We start from the raw sequence: 20367 nt of genomic DNA on the forward strand, positions 1-20367 counted from the left end.
ATTTTGCATTTTTTGTAGAGACGGGGTTTTACCACGTTGCCTAGGCTGGTCTCAAACTCCTGAGCTCCACCTGCCTCAGCCTCCCAGAGTGCTGGGATTACAGGCATGAGCCACTGCGCTTGGCCCAGGGAGTAGATTTTCTGATGATAAAATTAATATGACTTGTTCTAGAAAATACAGAAAAAGAATAAATGTGCAAAGACTTAAATAGCGTTTACATGTAGCCCGTAGTGCTCTAAATGCTTTTGGTGGTTCACACTGTAATCATCACAACCCTGTGAAGTAGATAGTGTTGTTGCATCCCCATTTACAGAGGCATAGAGAGATGGAGTAATTCACCCATGGCCACACAGCCCTTGACAGAATCTGGATTTGATCTCAGTCTGTTCAGATCCAGAGTGTGGGCCATTGACCACCACCTGCATCTCTATAGATCCCTGACTCCAGCCTCTCCTGCTGCTGCCCCTCTCAACAATAACGATGCTGTTAACTCCCCACGCCAGGCCTCTGGGCTGGCCAGGCTCACTCCAGCCCCACGGTCATGGCCAGGACTGCCTTTGACCTTACACAGAGGAAACATCTTCCACCTGTCGGGAGGGAGCCAGGCGGGGATTTCCATGGCAGAGTTACTGTTCTCTGGTGATAGAGTTCTTTCAGTTTTGCTACATGGTCTTGTGGCAAAGGACTGGGTCCAGGTGCAGTCTTGGTTATTTCTGGAAACACTTCTCCTTTTCTTTTATTTTGCCAGGTCTGGCTCATCAGTCACCTTCCTCTCGGAAAGGTGTTTTTGGCTCCTCTGCCCGGACCATCAAACATTTCTGTAGGTGTCACAAGTTTCTCTGAGGGTTCTGGTCTCTGTGAATTTCAGGAAGAATCCAAACATAGGAAGGGGGTGATGTATATCAGGGTGTCCATCCTCAACTTTGCTCGACAAAGACCCTCACACTTCCTCATTGTTTTGTTAACAGTATTATCTCTGGGTGGTGGGTTTATTCTTTTTTGCTTACCTGTTTTTTTAATTTAATTTAATTTTATTTTATTTATTTATTTTTTTGAGACGGACTCTCGCTCTGTTGCCAGGCTGGAGTGCCGTGGTGGTGTCTTGGCTCACTGCAACCTCCGCCTCCTGGGTTCAAGCGATTCTCCTGCCTCAGTCTCCCAAGTAGCTGGGATTACAGGCACGCGCCACCATGCCTGGCTAATGTTTGTATTTTTAGTAGAGATGGGGTTTCACCATGTTGGCCAGGCTGGTCTTGAACTCCTGACCTCGTGATCCACCCACCTCGGCCTCCCAGAGTGCTGGGATTACAGGCATGAGACACCGCGTCCGGCCTGCTTACCTGTTTTAAACACGTCTTCGGCAAACTTGCTTTACTTTCCATTTTTTAAAAATGCATTTCAATTTTTTTAAAATAATGTCGTTTTACTCCTGCAAAATTTCTCACTCCTTCAAAGTCTGTGTATGGCACAGATCTTCCTAACCATCATTCAAGTTAGAGCAACTCCATTTCTGTATCAAAAAGACACACCTTTAGTTATTGTCTGAACTTGTCAGAAATTCTGAGAACGATGCCAGAAATTCTGGTTAATTGTTTGTTTTGTCACATGAATTGAACAATGAGAGGGCACCAGCGTTCCTCACTCATGAGGTGGAAGCACCACATCTACATTTCTTTTTAGATAAGGGTGATGTTTTTGCTTTTAAATCTTAGAAATCTGTTAATTAACAAATAACACAACAAAGTTTGGGATACTTCCTTGTGGGGACTGGGATGCTTAAGCTAAAACGAAGTTTAAATTTGGACTGTGTGTGTTATGTTTCGCAGAATCTATTATGTTTCTCAAAAGTAGGTGTCACCCTCTTTCCTCCCCCAACACACGCTTCAGGGGTAAGAGGAAAAGTAATGTAGAAAAATTAACTCTTTCTCCTCCGTAAAAGTAGGGTGTCTTTAGAATGTTTCATGTTCAAAGGAAAGATTGTGCTTCCCCAAGACAAGATGTTCCCTTAAAAAAAAAAAAAAGGCAAGCATATCTTTGTATTGCTCTCTCTGGAAGAGGAAATGAGGCATCTCTTGGGGTTTTGGGGTGAGAACAAGGGAGAATTGAACTCTCTGGGCTGGCCAGATGGATTCCTTACACTAGCACAGAGCTGTGAAGGGAAGGGCCTTTCATCCTTCAGAGGAAAGAGGGCTGGGGTCTGAGAGGCCAGAGCATGGGGACAGGCAGGAGTCCTGCAGCCCGATGCCTGCCCCTCCCAATACAGGGTCTCTCCCCTGACCCCCACCTGTTGAACCTTTCGAATCTCAGTGACTCGCCAGCTTTCCCTGTGGATACTGGCTGAATTGGTGGCTTGTGTGGCTGCCCGGGAGAGCAATTTACCCCTGAGCCAAGGAGGGGATGGGCTACAGTGAGATGGAGAAAGACCATTTTAATTAAAGAATAGGGCCTTTATAATATGAAACCACATGCTCAGGGTTTGGGTTTTGCTTTGGGTACCTAGGAAACATCCGTGAACACAACAGTAATGTTTTTAGTTGGGGTGTGTGTGTGTGTGTGTGTGTGCGCGCGCGTGTGTTTTGGGGAAAAATTGCTTTTCACCACCCCCTTCCTGCTTTTGGTCCTTTGTCTGCCCTGGAAGAATCATTGGAGGGGACTGAGGGACTTCCTGCCCCATTGATAACAGCCCCTAAGAGCACAGGATGAACCCTGCAGTAGGAGACCAGGACATCTCCCAGCCACCCTCACTGTACTTACCATACTTTTATGGGCTTAAGAAGTCACTGAAAATGGAGCCATAAACCCATGGGCCTTGGCTAATTTTTCAAGGCCCAGGATCAAGTAGGAGCAGGTACTGTAGCTGGGAGCCAGGCACTGGGCAGGCAGGGCGGCCCTGCCTACATGCCGCCCAGGGCTGGCATGACCTCACTGTCATTTGTAGGGCACTGATAATGTCTTTGGCCCGGCCCCTAATAGGAGACATGCGATCTTTACCTTGAGGGCTCATATTCAGTTTCATAAGCACTGGATTCACTCAGGTTGAACTTTCTTTTCCCCATACACACTGTATTAAAATAAGAGACTGAACCTAGCGTGTGGGTGAAGTGCTGGCCCAGCTCTTTGTGTGGCTGTGTGATGTACTGAAGCTGAAGACGCGAGCTGCATGACTGCATCGTGGTGGCTTTTAGAAATTCGTTCTCCGCTGTGCGTGGTGGCTCACGCCTGTAATCCCAGCACTTTGGGAGGCCGAGGCAGGCGGATCACTTGAGGTCAGGAGTTCGAGACCAGCCTGGCCAGCATGGTGAAAATCCATCTCTACTGAAAATACAAAAATTAGCCGGACATGGTGGTGCACATCTGTAATCCCAGCCACTCAAGAGGCTGAGGCAGGAGAATCACTTTAACGTGGGAGGAGGTTGCAGGAACCAAGATCATGCTACTGCTCCCCAGCCTGGGCAACACAGCAAAACTCAAAAAAAAAAAAAAAAGAAAGAAAAAGAATTTGCTCTCCCTGGGAGTTCAGTGTGTATACATTTCCTTTCATATACATGTATATATATTATGTGTTTATGGTAAATTGGCATTTTTAGTTTCATAGTCTTTAGATCTAAATTGGAAATGCATTTGTATATTTAAATTTTTAAATTTGTTTTAACCAAACTCTATAGTATCTTCGCGTTGGAGTTAGTATGCACACAAATACCTAACCTTTCCAGTGTAGGCCCTCGTTACTGCCGAAATAATTGAGAAGTGTTTACAGATGTTTTGACTATTTTGCTATGATTTTTCATTTATTAGTATCAGAATTGGATATATTTAGCTGTTGCTCTCTGCTAAATAAACTGAGACCTAGGTGTGCTTACCATTATTTTCTGTGAAAACCAGCTGATCCATGTTACAAATGACTGTAAAACAGCTATGGAAACGACACCTCTGTGAATAGGATTCCTTGTGTGGTGGGCATCGCTGTAGAGCAGTGACTGTATTCATTAAAGAGAAAGTGCGAGAGCGGCAGTACAGACTAAGGCAGAGGTGGCTGAGGAGATTGTTCCAGTCAGCCATGTAGAATTCCCGCCCCTGGTGTTCTGTGACCCCAACAGAGGGAGCCAGCACTCACTGTGCACCTCCCACACAGCCCACACCGTGCAAGGCATTTAGATAGTGCCTTAAACTCACTCCGTCAACACTTCGAGAGCCCCACCGGCTGCCCCTTTGGGGTTTTAGGTGCTTAGGGTATTCACTGGATACAGTTGAAGTGTTTTTCTATAACATTAAAACCAGCTTCAACTTAAAAAACAAAAACAAAAACATAGCTCTTAGCCATATGTAGAAAGCTGGTCATCCATGTGAGTTCTGGGTGAAGTGTGGCGGGAAAGCTGGGTCTCTAAAGTAGACATTAATTTTTTTTTTTTTTTTTTTTTTTTGAGACGGAGTCTCGCTCTGTCACCCAGGCTGGAGTGCAGTGGCCGGATCTCAGCTCACTGCAAGCTCCGCCTCCCGGGTTCACGCCATTCTCCGGCCTCAGCCTCCCGAGTAGCTGGGACTACAGGCGCCCGCCACCTCGCCCTGCTAGTTTTTTGTATTTCTTAATAGAGACGGGGTTTCACCGTGTTAGCCAGGATGGTCTCAATCTCCTGACCTCGTGATCCGCCCGTCTCGGCCTCCCAAAGTGCTGGGATTACAGACATTATTTTTAAAAGATGCCTTTATGTCCAAGACCTCTGAAACAACGGAGTGCTCTGAATATACAGAATGACAGCTGAAGAGCCCAAACCTGAAATTTCCTTCCTTATATAGTTAGTCCGAGCTTTACTTGATCTCTCTTCCTCTATAAAAATGTAAGGATGAAGATGATATATATTTGACAAATTCATGATTGCATTACTAGCTTACTATGTTCACAGCACTGTTCTGGGTCTTGCATAATCAGAAGTGACCTTACATTCTTAAGAGGGAGATACACAATATGCATAGAAGCATGTAAACAAAAAGAGTACAGATGATACCAATGCCATGAGAGGTACGACAGAGAGGACATGACCTGGCCCTTACCTAGTGAATACTTGTCTCCATAATTGTTAGCTGCTGCTGCTACTATTGTGGTTGCTGAATGCCCTGTAGGAGTAAGAAGGTCCCTTGATTAAATCTGGTGAAGACCTTCTGATACCAGAGGGCACATGAAGTGAAGGCCTGTGCTTTTTTTTTTTTTCTCTTTTGAGACAGAATCTCACTCTTGTCGCCCAGGCTGGAGTGCAATGGTGCAATCTCGGCTCACTGCAACCTCTATCTCCCCAGTTTGAGCGATTCTCCTGCCTCAGCCTCCCGAGTAACCGGGATTATAGGCACCTGCCACCATGCCCGGCTAATTTTTGTGTTTTTAGTAGAGACGAGGTTTCACCCTGTTGGCCAGGCTGGTCTCAAACTTCTGACCTCAGGCGATCCTCCTGCCCCCGCTTCCCAAAGTGCTGGGATTACAGCCGGGCCTGTGCTTTCTGATACAATATCATCCCCCCTCTCTGCCTCACCATCTCCCATGGGCATGATCAGTTAACAATTGCTGGAAAAATCAACTTTACCTGAACATTTTTAGGAAGCTATTTGGGATGTCCAGTGTTTTTCTTCCTCTTGAAAAACACTAAAGCAGGTCTACATTTATTAGGGGGAGTGGTGATCATCGTCTGTCTCTTCTACCACTTTGCTCTAAAGGAACTTAAGAGCCCACAAGCATTTTCCCTGAAAAGGTCATGATTTCCAAGGAAACGAGAGCTCATTTAAAGTTTCTAGATACGAAAACCCCAGGTTCTTGCCCTTCTCCTTCTACTTCTACTTCTTGGTGCCACTGGGTAGGGGATCAAACATGAGATGACCTTCTTCCTCTCTGGTTTCTCCCCACCACTGTATCAGACCAGGAAGGTGAACGAGGGTCATGCTGACTCTCCTAACTCCATCCCTCTGCCACGCCGCCCCTCCACCGCTGCACTGGCGTGGTTACCTGTGAAGCAACTGCCAAAGACAACATGGGCAGCCTTTGTATCTGGGTAGCCCGGTTCACAATGGCGGTTAATGGAAGTTCCTGTTCAGACGCCCTCCAGCTCCCCAGAGGGCGTGGGCATCTCCTCTTATGTAAAGGGAAAATCTTAGGAAATTTTTAATTTTTCCTTTAATCAGTCAGCAAAGTCATAAGAGGCTTTGTAAGTATTCATTAGAAGTGGAAAGCAGGCCGGGCGCGGTGGCTCATGCCTGTAATCCCAGCATTTTGGGAGGCCGAGGCAGGCGGATCACCTGAGGTCAGGAGTTTGAGACCAGCCTGGCAAACATGGTGAAACCCTGTCTCTACTAAAAACGCAAAAATTAGCCAGGTGTGGTGGTGCGCCTGTAATCCCAGCTACTTGGGAGGCTGAGACAGGAGAATCGCTTGAACCCAGGAGGCGAAGGTTGCAGTGAGCCAAGATGGTGCCACTGTACTCCAGCCTGGGCGACAGAGTGAGAGTCCATCTCAAAAAAAAAAAAAAAAAAGAAGTGGAAAGCAAAATTTCTAGTGAACATGCCATAGAAATTTATAGCAGACCTATTGTGTGTCCAGTTTTGTTCTGAACAGGTGGAGAAGAGGGCACAGAAATGAAGAGGCAATGAACAGGAGCCTGGAACTCCTGGTGAATGGAGGTGTGCAGGAGAGACAGGCAAATGAGTAGGCATACTGTAAATCAGGGCCAGAGAGTGCGTCTGAATGGGGACCCGCCAGGGTGGAAACCGATTTTCTTGTCTTGAAGTCTTCCTTGAGGGAAAGGATGAGTTTCACTGCAGTGAGGAAGAGGTAAGGAGGGCTTTTCTCCATGGGGGTAGCATCTGCCTTCTGGGGTCGGTCTAAGGGAGGTGTGGGGAAGGGGCCGGCCACATGGGCCTGCAGCCTATGCTACCACACCAGGCTTGCTCTCAGAAGGGCCCCACACTTGGTTTAATTCTCTGCTGTTACTGTCTTGAAATTCTTACTAAGTTTTGAGCTAAGGATGGCTCCACAAATTATTTTCATTTTGCACCAGGCCCTGCAAATCATGCAGCTGGTCCTGCCTATGGAGATGGGACTGTAAAAGTAGATTTGGCTGGATTGTGAAGAGCTTTGCCCGTCAAGCTTGGGAACATCTGACTTTATTCCATTAGCAGTAGGGAGCCATGGAAAGTATGCTGACAGGGTCGGGAGAAGGGGCACTGGAGGCTGTGAGACCAGGGAGGCCGGCAGTCCACCGAGGGAGGCTGATAACACCATGCTGGGACAGACTTCGACAGCTACAGCTCACACACCTGGTGGAGATAGGCCGGCTCTGGGCACTGGGAAGGAGGCCGAGAGGACCGTTGCAAGTGACTGAGGCTTCTAGCTGAGCTGCAGATCCCGCACATCAAGAATGCAGGAGAAAGAAGTCTCTCAGCCAGTGGCAGCGAGGCAGATGTTTTGCAGGAGTGGGGCGAGGCTCTTTCCAGAAAGACCCGGAAATCTCTGGTGGGACAGCTTGTAGAAACATGCACTGCAGCTGCTCAGCTGCAGCAAATGACCTGCAGATCAAGGTTTTTGTCAGTATCGAGAGCTTCGCTAGAACAAATATTCATCCAAAAATAAACTTCCCGTTCTTCCTGTTTTTATAACTTGCCTATTTCCTCTGAGTTTGAGGCTGGGCTCCAATTCCATGGGTTATTAATCTTCAGAGGATCAAGACCTCTATAGAAGTATTTCCTGTACATGTTTATCTACCCAGCCCTAAATTATATTCTCCAAATGATAAGAGAACTTTTCCATACTGGTGTGTCAGACTCCTCCTTAGAGAGATTTCGATTAGGCACCACAGCAAGTAAGGCTAAACCAGAACGCCTTATCCCAGAACATAGGGAACCCACTATCGGTGGAGAGCGGCCTTTGGTGGGTTTTGATGGACACTCAGCCTCCCTCCTCCAGGTGAAAGGTAGCTTCTTTCTGGCCAGAATCCTAAGGATATAAAGTATTAGCTATAGTGGGCCCTATTTGAGGATATTTTAAATTCCCTGTTGAATACCACAGGGGATATTAGCTAAAGAAATTCTGCTCCTTTGAAGAGCTCATTGGACCATCAAAATACCCCTCATTGGACCATCACTTGTTCTTACAGCATCTTGCAACTAGAAACAGGGCCCCTGCCCTTATAGACAAGGGAACGAGAGTGAACTTGGTGCTCATGACAGCACAGAGAAAGAGGGAAAACCTCTGTTGAAGCTTGGGCCGAGTTCAGACCTGATAGACAAGGATAGTTAAGCGGGCGTGGGCGCTTTACTCTTAGGCCCGGTCCACCTGCCTCTGGAGCCCTTCCTTGCTCTCCTACTTTTTGTGCTTACAAACCCCAAGCTAGCATGCTGGTGTATTTTTAAAACGTAAGCCTTCTTGTATGACTCTTGCAGAGAGGCGGTGGTGACCGGGCTGCGTGGGTGGCGGCTTGTGCCGCAGCGGAACTTGGAGGAAGGCCAGCTGCCTTTTACTAAGGCCTTCCGAGGTGGGGCTGGGATGCCACATTTTTCAAACACACCACCGCAAGGCAGCACCCCTCCACCTTGGAGATCCAGGTGACTCCACTGAGAATTACTGCACCACACCGTGGCTTCTAGACCCATACTGTCAAGTATGTAGTCCTTGCCACCTGGGCTGTTGAACCTCGAAACGAGGCTAGTACGAGCTGACATGGGCCAAAAGTGCAAAATACACATTGGGTTTGAAGCCTTATTACAAAAAAAAAAAAAAAAAAAAAAAAGAATGTAAAGTATCTCATTAATGATTATTTTATTTTGGTTACTGTGGAAACAAAAATATTTTAGATATCTTGGTTGTGTCAACTATGTTATAATTAATGACACCCGCTTTTTAATTACTCTTTAAATGTAACTAGTAGAAAATTTTAAATTTTGTACGTGACTCAAGTTCCATTTCTGTAGGCAGTGCCGCTAGTCTGTGCTGTGAGTTCAGCTGCCAGTTGTGGCTTTGAAACCAGTACATTCCCAGAGGTTCCTCTCCTTAGTGGCCTGGCTGAGGGGGTGACCCCGCCTTAACTGTGGACTGCCTAGGGCGGTGGGTGGGGACAACCTGCTTCCAGGCAAAAAGTTAATAATTTAATAAGCAGCAGTAAGAATTTCTAAAAATCGTTTCCAAAGCACCCCTCCTGGCTTTTTTTTTTCTTCCTCTTCTTCTTAGCCTTCTTCCTGGACCAGCCTTCTTCCTGGAAATCTTTTTTTAAATGCAGAACTCTTCCCTTCTGTCCCACATGGGACCTGTGGGGGTGATGGTGTCCAGAGGGGCTATTGTTTTATTTTATTTTCTTGTTTAAATTGTTCTTTTGCCCACAGGTCAGGCTGCTCCAGTAGCTGCCTTTTAACCCTTCCTCTGCAGGACCATCTCAGAAACCACCCAGCAAAGACTGGGAAGCCACCCTTTTAGACCAGTTCCCCCTCCCTTCTCCCTTTGGAGTGGTTACTCAAGCGCAGACATATATTGGGAAAACACAAGGTGGATGTGAAACCAAGGAAACTCGGGCTTTGAGAAGTACAGAAGTGCAGACCCACAACCGACCTCCTAATGTCAAGCTGGCATTTTAGGAAAAAGGTGTGTGTGGTGGGGGGAATTCCACTGGTGTCTGAAAGCCCCCAAGTAATTCCCTGTTGCAAGGAGGACTCTCATGTTGACTTCAGAGGTCCAGGCAGAACCTGTTGAATTGCACAGTTCCCATTTGCTAGAGGATATTACACAGTGAGATCTCTGCTCAGGCACCCGTGCTAAGGGCTTCTGTCATCAGCCAGTGGAGCGGCCCTGCACCGAGGCACCTCCCTGCTTTTACCACATTTTGCCCACCCTGCTGTCTGTCATCTACTGAACCTTTGCTGGAATAATTGCCATACGTGTCAACATGTATTAAGTGCTTGCTGTATGAAGGTACTATGCAAAGTGCTTTTTGCCATGTGCAGCTAACTGGCATGACAAACCCCAAGATGCCCCAGAGGAGATACTCTTGCTTTCCTGTTTTGCAGATAGAGAAACTGCAGGTTAGAAAGATGAAATAAGATGACCAAGCTAGAAATTGGTGGGCAGGGAACACAACTTGGGCCATGCTGCTTTAGAGCCGCCGAGTGTTTAACTGTTAAGGTGTCATTCTGCACTGCCTGTACCAGCCCATGTATGTTACCGTTCCATTCTGTATGAGCATTTGTTTATTATCAAGACATCTGCTGGTGCAGGCTGGGACACAGCACCAAAGGAGGGTTAAATTCTGGGCTGCCAAACCAGCTGAGCTAAGAGTTAAGCAGCACCGCGCCTCTGAGCTTTGCTGGACTAACTTGGTGAGGTCTAGAAATGAGCAAAGGGGTAAGAAAGAGCCGTGTCTGTCTGGAATCAGGCTGCCTATTTGGTTTGACCTCTCAATGGCTTCATAGGTTGGGCTACTCCTTCTCTGGGCAACAGTTTCCCCAGCTCTAAAATGGAGATCCTAAGAGCGCCTACCTCAGAGAACTGCAATGAGAATTAAAGAGGACACATAAAGGCGAAGTGTACTTGGCACGTCAATGTCATTAATATCATTAAAGCCATTTAATGCTCTTTGATGGAGCATAATCCTATATAAAATAGAAGATATAATCATGTGGCTTGAATTTTTTGTTGTTTTAAGGCACATACATCAGAGCATGTACCTTTGCATCTGAACACATACGTTTGTATTTGAATGTTGTATCTTTCAAAGCCATGACCTCACCTCAGGAGACTCCTCTCTCAGCTTGATCTCACAGCCGTTTGCTGGAAACATTTTCAGAAGCCTTTGTGGAACTCTTTTCAGAAGAAAAAAAAGAGAAAGTGGGGGCCATACTTGGCACTAGTAAGTATTTATCTTGTAAAGGTAGATTTTTAAGTTTATTAGAGCTAAGTTTGGTAAATAAGTCCAGAACAAGCTTTGATCCACTAAAGTTTAAAAAATGGTGCTTAATTAATAGTAAGGATGAAATTTTTTTTTTAATGGCTGGCTCATTCATGATTGACTAGCCTTGAAGGCAGTTCCAGAAGAAAGGTTCCAGGTAGCTTTTGACTTCTGATACTGTCTCTGGAACACCAGTAGAGTCTCCTGGGGCAAAAGCTTTAATGACAGGGGTTTGGGGATGAGTATGCAGCCTTGACTAAGATCTACAAGGTTGAGTCTGGAGAGTAAAAATGTATCTTATTTACACCTACAGTATTAAGTGACACTGGCATCTGAGTTGACCTTGTCGTTGGGGCTGGCATAGCTATGAATGGGGTCAGTAACAGAGAAGGTTCTCTGCATCCAAGGAGTAGAGTCCAAAACCTGACTTTTGACCTAGGTTGACTTGCTCACTAGGTCTCTTTATACCTTATATACAGAATTCAAACCTGGATATGTGAGTGCAGGTCAAGGGAAGGACCCTGAGGTTGGTACTGAGTCCTTGCCTCAGCAAGGACTTTAGAGTTGGGTGTGTAAGAAGCACTCAGCCTCCTTGTACAGTGCCATGGACAGAGCAGCCAGGGTAGCTGGAAAGCAACACCCAGTTGGGGTGGATGGAGGAAGAATGCATGTCCCCATGGAACATGATAAAGCAAAGTTCAAGGCTCATGATGACTAATAGGTTCACTAGGAGGATGTGTGACCAAGCAACCTTTGTATTATTTCCTACAGGTGGAAATAAGAGGTGCCATGTTCGTTCTAACCTAAAGTATCTCTTAGAGGACATTGCTATGGAAAAAGTGTAGTGCCTTGGAGTTCGGCTGGGTCATATTCCAGCCCTGCTCTCTGTTGTGGTGTTGACTCAAGCATAGTAACTAAGGTTTTATGAGCCTCATTACGCTCATCTGTAAAATGGAAACATGATTATACTTCAGGGTTGTCATAGGAGGGAGGGTCATAGGAGTTACATAGATGAGGGGCCTCAACAGATGCCAAGTGTTCCACCTCTCCCAGGCTCTGAGAATGACACCAGAATCTATCTTTTTGCCACAAGAAAGTAGGCAGAGGCTCATCGTTGCTCATCAGAGTATGCCACCTGCCACAGGAAAATAGCCCCAGTCTCTGTGAGGAGAGGCTTGCAGTCCTAAGAGAATTCTACTTCCTCTTTGCTTGAATAAGACCAGCTGTTAGGGCCCCAGTACTCAGCAGCTATGACAAATTTCACTGCTTAAGACCCCTCGGCCTCTTAAAACAGGAGTTTTTCTGTAGCTAACATAAGCTGCTCTCAGCAAGATGCACATTAGCACTTAATGCTCAGGTGGGTGAGGGGGAGCAGTCAATGGAACACTTGGTATCCACTGCAATCCTGATTTATTTTTTTTTTTTTTTTTGAGATGGAGTCTCGCTCTGTCGCCCAGGCTGGAGTGCAGTGGCCGCATCTCAGCTCACTGCAAGCTCTGCCTCCCGGGTTTACGCCATTCTCCTGCCTCAGCCTCCCCAGTAGCTGGGACTACAGGCGCCCGCCACCTCGCCCGGCTAGTTTTTTTGTATTTTTTAGTAGAGACGGCGTTTCACCGTGTTAGCCAGGATGGTCTCGATCTCCTGACCTGGTGATCCTCCCGTCTCGGCCTCCCAAAGTGCTGGGATTACAGGCTTGAGCCACCGTGCCCGGCCTGCAATCCTGATACTGATAACGAGTCACTTCTCATCTGGCTTTAAAGTAGGTCCAGCTTCTGGTTTTAACCTGTTTGCCAAGTCCCTAGTTTTTACTATAGCTCTCGTGTCATCTTTGATTGCACCGGTAATTTAGGGATGCTCAGCCTGGACGCCAGACTTGGAGGCCCTAGAGAGACAGAAAATCAGGCCAGGGGGGTCCCAGGAAAGGCCCGAGCAGAGAGTATCCAGCTGTCCCTGTCCTTTCTCACTCACTTACCCTTGCTATCTTCCTGAACTAGTATGTTAGGTTCTCAGAGTACTAATTCTGAAACTTCACTGTACATTAGAATTACTGGGGAACTTTTTAAAATCCAGAAATTCAGGCTGTACCCCAAACAATTAAATTAGGCACCAATTAAAACAACAAAAATAAACCTCCCAGGTGATTCCAGCATGCAGCCACATATGAGAACCAGTGTGTTAGCTGATGGAATGTAAAATCGAGTGCAGTTACTTACTGGGTTGACTTTTGTGCGGTCACCAACTCTATCATCTGAGGATCATACAGGACAGAAGTGTCACCCCTGTGGGACCACACTGCCTGTTCTGGTCACTAGTGAGGTCTCAGTGGCATATAGCCATTATAACAGCCCTTTTTCCTTTTTACTATGAAACATTCATAAAGATAGAATAGTATATGCCCACACCCCATGTACTCATCACCCAGCTGTCATTCATGTCTCCTCCGCCCCACCACACACACTTTTTCTCGTATGGAGAGGGTGGACTGCAGTATTTTAAAGCAAATCCCTGGCATATAATTTCATCTATAAATACTTCAGTATGTATTTCCGAGAGATAAGGACTTTAAAACAAGAACCACAATACCATGATCGCACCTAAGAAAATTAACAGTAATTCTTTAATCTCATCTAATACCAAATTCATGTTCTATTTTCTCCAATTTGTCTGAAAAATACCTTTATACATTGGGTTTTTTCCAATTAAAGCCCAAACAAGTGTTACTCATTTTTAGTAGTTTGACTTTAACCCCAGGGTAATTAAACTGTCATTGTGTACACACATAGGTAATGATGCATATGCACTTCTGAAAAGAAGTGTAAATGGAATTTGGCTCAGCTGATGTTTACTGGATGGGCTTTCTCCTCCTTCCTTCCTTAGCCCTTCTGGTGGGATCTTGACATGTTACAGAGGAAATACTAATTGAAGCCCCAGCCACAACCACTTCTGTGCTCTGCTTCTGCCTAAAGGCATGTTCCCTTTGGTAAACTTAGAATAGAACCTTCAGGATGCGTGTGGAAAGACAGTATGAGTCAGCTCCGTGGACAGAATTTCCTGCCCCTTTGCTAGAGGCTGTGTCTGAGAAGTGCTGGGACTGCCTCCTGGGTTCCTCTCTGGTCTCTACTGAGGACTGCTGCTTTGACAGTTACCTAGGGAGTTGCCCAGGACTTGTGTTCTGATGGAAGGACCAGCCAACACCCACACAGCCCTGCTTTCCTTGGTGTGCAGATGGCTCTGTGCAGCCTTACCTCCAGCTGGGCATCTGGGTTCAGGTCAGACGATGACCAGGAAAGGAGGGGGTGGCTTTCTGCCCTCTGAGGTAACACCTGCCACCTCATCAGTCAATGCTTTGCCACAGTGTTCCCCCTCTATGAGATCGAATGCTGTTAGAATTTCTTAGAGTCAGACGCTACAGCTTGAATGGGTGATGAGGCTTTGAGGGGGTCGGCAAGAGGAAGATAAGGATGGAGAATGGGCAGCCTAAATAATCAAACTGTATCACTCCTTCCACAAATACCAATCCAATGCTACCACATATGCGTCATTCATTATCTAACCCAACAAATCTAAATTTTGTTTTGTTTTTCTGTAGCTTTTCTCTTCTTTAGAAGGGCTTTGTCTTGATTTCAGATGGGTTTGCAGTTGCAAGATTTTCTTCTTTCTCTGTATCATGGTCAGATGGTTACAGAACAGTAAACAAACATCTTAATATGTAAAGGCAACTCTAATGTATAAGGTTATTTATCACAGGATTATTTTAACAGCAAAAAGTTTGGAAAACACTAAATGTTCATTAATAATGACCTAGTTAAATAACTGTCATGGTACATCCTTATAGTGGAATATGGTGCAGATATAAAAAGAAAATGGATTAGGTTTTTTTTTGATGTGGAAAGACTGGGAAGAGATAAACAGTAAGGTCTCGAACATGTGAGTAACATTCTTGCTACCCCTTTTTTGTGAGATGAGGTTGTGAGAGAATACATGTTTATATTTGCATAAACCCTAGAAGGATACACAAAGCAAAGTGGGTACCACTGGCATGCGTGGTAGGAGAAGGAATGGGGCAGATGGGATGGTGGGAGTACGCCTTTGTATTTTGATTTATGAATCAAATCAATGTGATACCTATACAGAACAGTTAATAAAATTAAAAAGAAAAATGCATCTATTTTTACATTGTACAGATAAATTAATGGCTTTATTATGCCCCAGTTAATCTGTTTTGTAAGCTTCTGACCACTGCTTATCCACATTTAAACAGTCCAGAATCTGCTCTGAAACGGACCCATGTAACCAGCCCATGGAATGCATGCCCTATTCTTCCCATGATGTTTTCCTCAACAACAGATTATAAATACGTGGTTGACTCCTGGAGCCCGTGGTCTTTTCCCCTTCTTCACCCTGAAATATAAACTGAGCTGACAGCCTCTAAAGTTTAACTGTAGGGAACAGGGAAGGCAGGTGCCTATGTCCCACAGCACAATGGGGTTCTGTCTTCTGTCTCTGGAGGAGGTGCAGTGGGAGGATAGGGAGCAAAGGCATGGCCTCCTCTCCCACCTCAGTCTCTCAGTGCACTCTTGCTTACCTGTTGGCATTCTGTGCACCATATCGTCTGTATGTTTGTGTTTATTTCCTGCTCGTCCTGAGTGGTAGCAAAATCTCTCTGAGCTGAACTGGTCCCACCCTAGTAGCTTTGGAATGTTCAAATGTTAAGACTTGCTCTTCACACTCGGCACATTCTTAGCATCGGGGGCAATTCCTCCAGGGCTCATGGGAAACAAACAAATGAAATCCATGGAACTCTTTTCTCCATCTTGAGTGGAGAAAGAGGCAGAGAAGATCTTTGGGGAAACTTGAAACAAAGAACCTGTGAGAGTGAACCTTGTTTAAAAGTGTTCTGAAAGATGAAATTCAAGGACACTTGGGATCTATTCTCGGCTCTGCCACAAATGTACCTCTTCTATTTTATTCCAGTTTGTGCATTACTATTAGGTTTTTAGCTACAGAATAAGTAGAGCCCACATTGGTTGTCCATTCCCCTTACTGTTTCTTCTTAGCCAGCTGACACTTACTTTAATGAAACTTGAGAACTGTCCTTTTAATGGCAGCTCAATGAAGAGAATGGATAAGCCCTCCTCCTTTGGCCCCTTTCTTCCTTGAATTAGGACTATAGTGAGTACTGTTCTGAGGATGAGTGCTGGTCAGTTGAGATTCGATCAAGGACTTGTTATCTCTCCTACAGATCTCTGTCCCTTCTGAATAGGGTTATACACGCAGTGGAAATCACATGTGGTCACAGCTACCTGAGACCAGCATACAAGCCTTCGCCTCTTCCTCCAGTGCTAGGAAGGGTTAATGTTCCTGTGATGGAGTGCCAGATGAAGTCATTGGCTGGCATTTAGGAACCATGTTGACAAATGAGTATGTGCTGCAACTTTAAATGCTTGAGGCACGTCAGGGGTGGCAAGGTGCGTGGACAGGGGTCCCCAAATCTCAGCCAACTCCAGGGTATGTGTTCCTCAGAGGAAGGGCCTCTACTCTCTACATGTTCTCAGTCTCTTGCTGAGTGCATTGTTCAGTTGGGAAGGGTAACTGTGCACCTATGAGACTCCCCTGTAAAGCCCTCAGCTGCCAGATACAGCAAGCTTCTTTCTTGGTGAGGTGCTTTGGATCCCCACTTCTCTCCCCTCTCCCAGCAAGCTGTATTAGGCTCTCTCTTGGGGATACCTGAGAGGAGGAGATACTCGAAACAAGTTGGGTGCTCTCCACACATGCCTCCCCTATGCAGAATGCAGGTGAGCCATGGGCAGGAAGTTGGGCCCCAAGTCAGTGGTCTGTATGCTTTATCTGATAGTTTCCCATCTATTAACCAGTGAGCCCTGGCTCACATTCACTGGCCTATTTTTTAAATTTCTGATAGAGCTAAAATGTTTGTGGCAGAGCCAGAAAGAACTTCCAAGTGTTTAGTAACTTTGGCTGCCCTGCTGGTGATTTATTTAACCTACCACCTGAGAATTCTCATCCAGGTAAATATCCTAGATGTGATCATCTACTTTTAATTCTGGAATCATCGGAAACCACAAAGTTAACTGTGACAGAATTTTGGGATTGGTTATAGTTAGGTAGCTGATTCTTAGTACGGAGCAATGAGTTTACAATCTGAATTTAGAATCTTAGTAAGGAACAATGAATTTAGAATTTAGAACAATGAATTTAGAATCAGGCCCAGTTCTGCCTCCTGCAATTAAATTTGTACAAGGAACTTGATCAACAGCTGTAATTTTCTCTTCCATCAAGTATGCTTGGTCTGGACCTAGGTATTTCTAAGGTCCAGTTTAGAATTCCAGGCAGCTCTTCTAATTCTGTAGTTAAAGTCTAGGGTTCATAAGGTGTGAACCTCATAAATTATTTATTTGCCCCTCTGGGGAACTGAACGAAAGCAGAAGAAAATAAAATCTTGCTAAGCCCTGTGCACTATCTCTTTTGTTTTTATCAGGAATGAATAAATAGAAAAACAGGGGAATATTATTTTCCAGTAATTTTTTAAATGGATCTCAGTGGCGAAAAGTATGTTAAGTCAGCAAACGTGCCTCACATACTGTGGATGCCTGTAAGACTCTTACATTCCTCTGCCTAGATGTATTTCAGGTGAATGTTTTTCTTTGCATTTCCTAAATTTTCTGTAGTGAATTTATCTCTTTTTGTAATGAAGAAAAAAATACACATCACAGAAGTTTGCTATTGTCATTTCCTCCCCTCATATAATCCTTATCTCTACCCCCTGTAGAAGCCAATAAAGGATAATATGTGTTTGTTGAATGAATGAAGAAACCCAGTCTCCCGTGGGTTTATCATGTGCCAAATGCGTAGCTACAAAAGGAAAAATGAACAAGAAAAGACCTAGAGAATCTCAAGTCCAGTGGTAAAGATGACATGCAAGTCATAACAAAATGCTGTAATTGTGGTACCAATTACCATGAAGACAGAAGAGGTTGTGCTGTAGACTCTGTCTCCCTATCTTGGGTCTTTTTCTGGGATAAAAGTCCAGTGTAATTCTAAAACTCAGTGCTTCCATATTATATAACCATAACTAATGTTGACATTAGCTGCTGCTGTTGACTAATGTTTGTTTGTAAGGAAAAGTGAGTTCTAGCTTTGGGGTAAGATCCACATCCTTTTGGACTGGTGTGTGAGTTTTGTGTGGTCTCTTAGATCCAGCATCAGGGACATAGCTTTCCTCCCAATCCGTTGGTCTTGATCCACCAACAGTGCCCAGCTTTCTTTCCACTCCCCTCTTCTTTATGGGGTACTTTTATTATTAGGCAGTTTTCTCATTTTGCTGTGTTGGAGCTTCAAGTACTAAACTAGTTTAAACCCTGCATTTTCTAGACAAGGAATTTGAAGCACAAAGAAGTTAAGTGACTCTACCTCAGGTTGTATAACTAGTGGCAGAGCTAAGCCAAAGCTACTGCCTCTCAATAGAATAAACTTGCAAGATGTCTAACTCCATTAATTGTGGGCTGTTTACCTAGGGGAATGATTACAAAGTATCGTTGAAGGTTCTTAGAAGACATTTCCATGTCCACAGCTGTATGGGCTTCTGACAAACAGATAGCTTCCATGTGAAAGGTTTATTTAGCTAGGAATCTGTCTTGGATAAGTTTTTTGTGGCCAGCATCAAGGTGAGTAATAGATTTCTCCACTGAAGACTATTCTTAGAATTGTACAGAGCAGCTTCAGGTCTAATTCTGGCTTAGAGGTAGGGAAACAGCAGAATGGGTTGAGCTGGCCTGAGTGGCAGATTTGGGTCTAGCATGCTTAGTCCGGTTAATGATCCTCTTGGTGCAAGTGCACCTTAAGGAATAGGCCATTCAACTTTAAGCTGATTTCAAGTTCAGACTTCATTGTTCAGCCTGTCAGGTGCTAAATACATTAAATGATCACTCCTTAACTCCTTTTATCTCATTTCCAAGACTTGAGTTAACCCAATCCCTTGAACTTCAAATTCCACCTCTAGATCTAGACTTGGTCTGTCTGCAACCAGGTCTGAAGCCAGGCCTTGTCGTGGTTGGTCCTCAGCACTCTTTTGCCAGACTTGAAGGGGAAACTGGTCTCCTCTCATAGACACCTGGCCTCCCTCAGCCACATAATCAGCACCCTGAATGCCCCAACCATTCCCTGTCATTGCTAATCAAGCCCCTGGCTCTTCCCATGCTTTCCCAGAGTGACTTTCCCATATTTCTGATGTATTTTGGATTCTTCCTCTCTCATCAGTCCTGCTGCATTTGTGTAACATACTGTGTAGGAGAAACTCAGACTATCTAGACAAAGCCTGTGTACTAATCCAACCCCCTATTTTCCCTCCACACAGTCCAGGAACAAAATTTATGGGTGTGATGATAGAACCCCATGGAGCACCCCACACAGAGTGGGCTTTGGGAGAATGTGAGTTCCCTTTTCCTTTCTCTAAAGAAACCTGGGCTGAAACCACAATCCTAGCTCTGAAAGATCCTTACATTATAGAGCCTTTTTTTTTTTTTTTTTTTTTTTTGAGACAGAGTCTCACTCAGTCTTCCAGGAGGGAGTACAGTGGTGCAATCTGTGTTCACTGCAACCTCCACTTCCTGGGCTCTAGCGATTCTTCTGTCTCAGCCTCCCAAGTAGCTGGGATTACAGGCGTCCACCACCACACCCAGATAATTTGTGTATTTTTAGTAGACGGGCTTTCACCATGTTGGCCAGGCTGGTTTCAAACTCCTGAACTCAAATGATCCACCTGCCTCGGCCTCCCAAAGTGCTGGGATTACAGGCGTGAGCCACCAAGCCCGGTTGAGCCTCTTACTTTTTTTTTTTTTTTCAGTCTACTTGGCATAATAACCCATATGCATTTCATCTGCGAGAGCCAGGTCTTCTGGCTCTGGCCAAGCTGAACATCCCCAAATTAACCCTGAGCTTTGGAGAGAGCTTTATTTTACCTCTCTTGCCAGCCTGTTACACTTTAAGAAACATAGCTGAAAACTGACTTAGCTTCAAGGAAGATTTGTCACCGTGTGTTCTGAAGTCCTGCTCTACCAGGTAACAATAGAAATCATCTGCCTCCCCTGCCTCCTTGACCGGCCCTCATCATTCTCGTCAGTATTTAACACAGGCATTTCTCTATTGGATTGACTTCTCAAAGATGTTGATATTTGCCAGTAAGGCAGCAAGTGACCACCAGAAAGACACTGTATATCTAAGTACACCCCAGTTTAATCTGTTCAAACAGCTGGCTGAGACTTCTTTTTTTCAAGAGAACATAACTGAAGGCAGCTAGAATGGTTTCTTTTGTTCAAATTTCCCCTCCCAGAGACCAGTCCCAGGAGTTCCTTCACCTGCATTATCCATTAATGCTGTGAATTCATTTCCCCCAAATAAACAAGCTTTCCTGCCAAAGAAAATATGCAGTATGATTGGATGC

The 20367-nt window shown here is 45.1% G+C and overlaps 1 protein-coding gene across 5 annotated transcripts in view; it reads left to right on the top strand.

The window, feature by feature from the left end:
* Positions 1 to 20367, top strand: part of SPRED2 (sprouty related EVH1 domain containing 2) — a 126719-nt gene that overhangs the window by 42908 nt on the left and 63444 nt on the right. Inside the window, exons 2-3 of one of the 5 annotated variants that reach the window (XM_065527023.2) lie at positions 6581 to 6811; positions 7038 to 10871. The exons of 3 other annotated variants lie outside the window; for them this stretch is intronic. The gene's annotated coding sequence lies outside the window, so the exon portion shown is untranslated. Of the gene's footprint in view, positions 1 to 6580; positions 10872 to 20367 lie in introns of all 5 variants that reach the window. One more of the 5 variants, XM_065527022.2, reaches the window with a different exon arrangement.

This window comes from Macaca fascicularis, chromosome 13 (genome assembly GCF_037993035.2).
Source record: "Macaca fascicularis isolate 582-1 chromosome 13, T2T-MFA8v1.1".
Classification (NCBI taxonomy): Eukaryota; Metazoa; Chordata; class Mammalia; order Primates; family Cercopithecidae; genus Macaca; species Macaca fascicularis.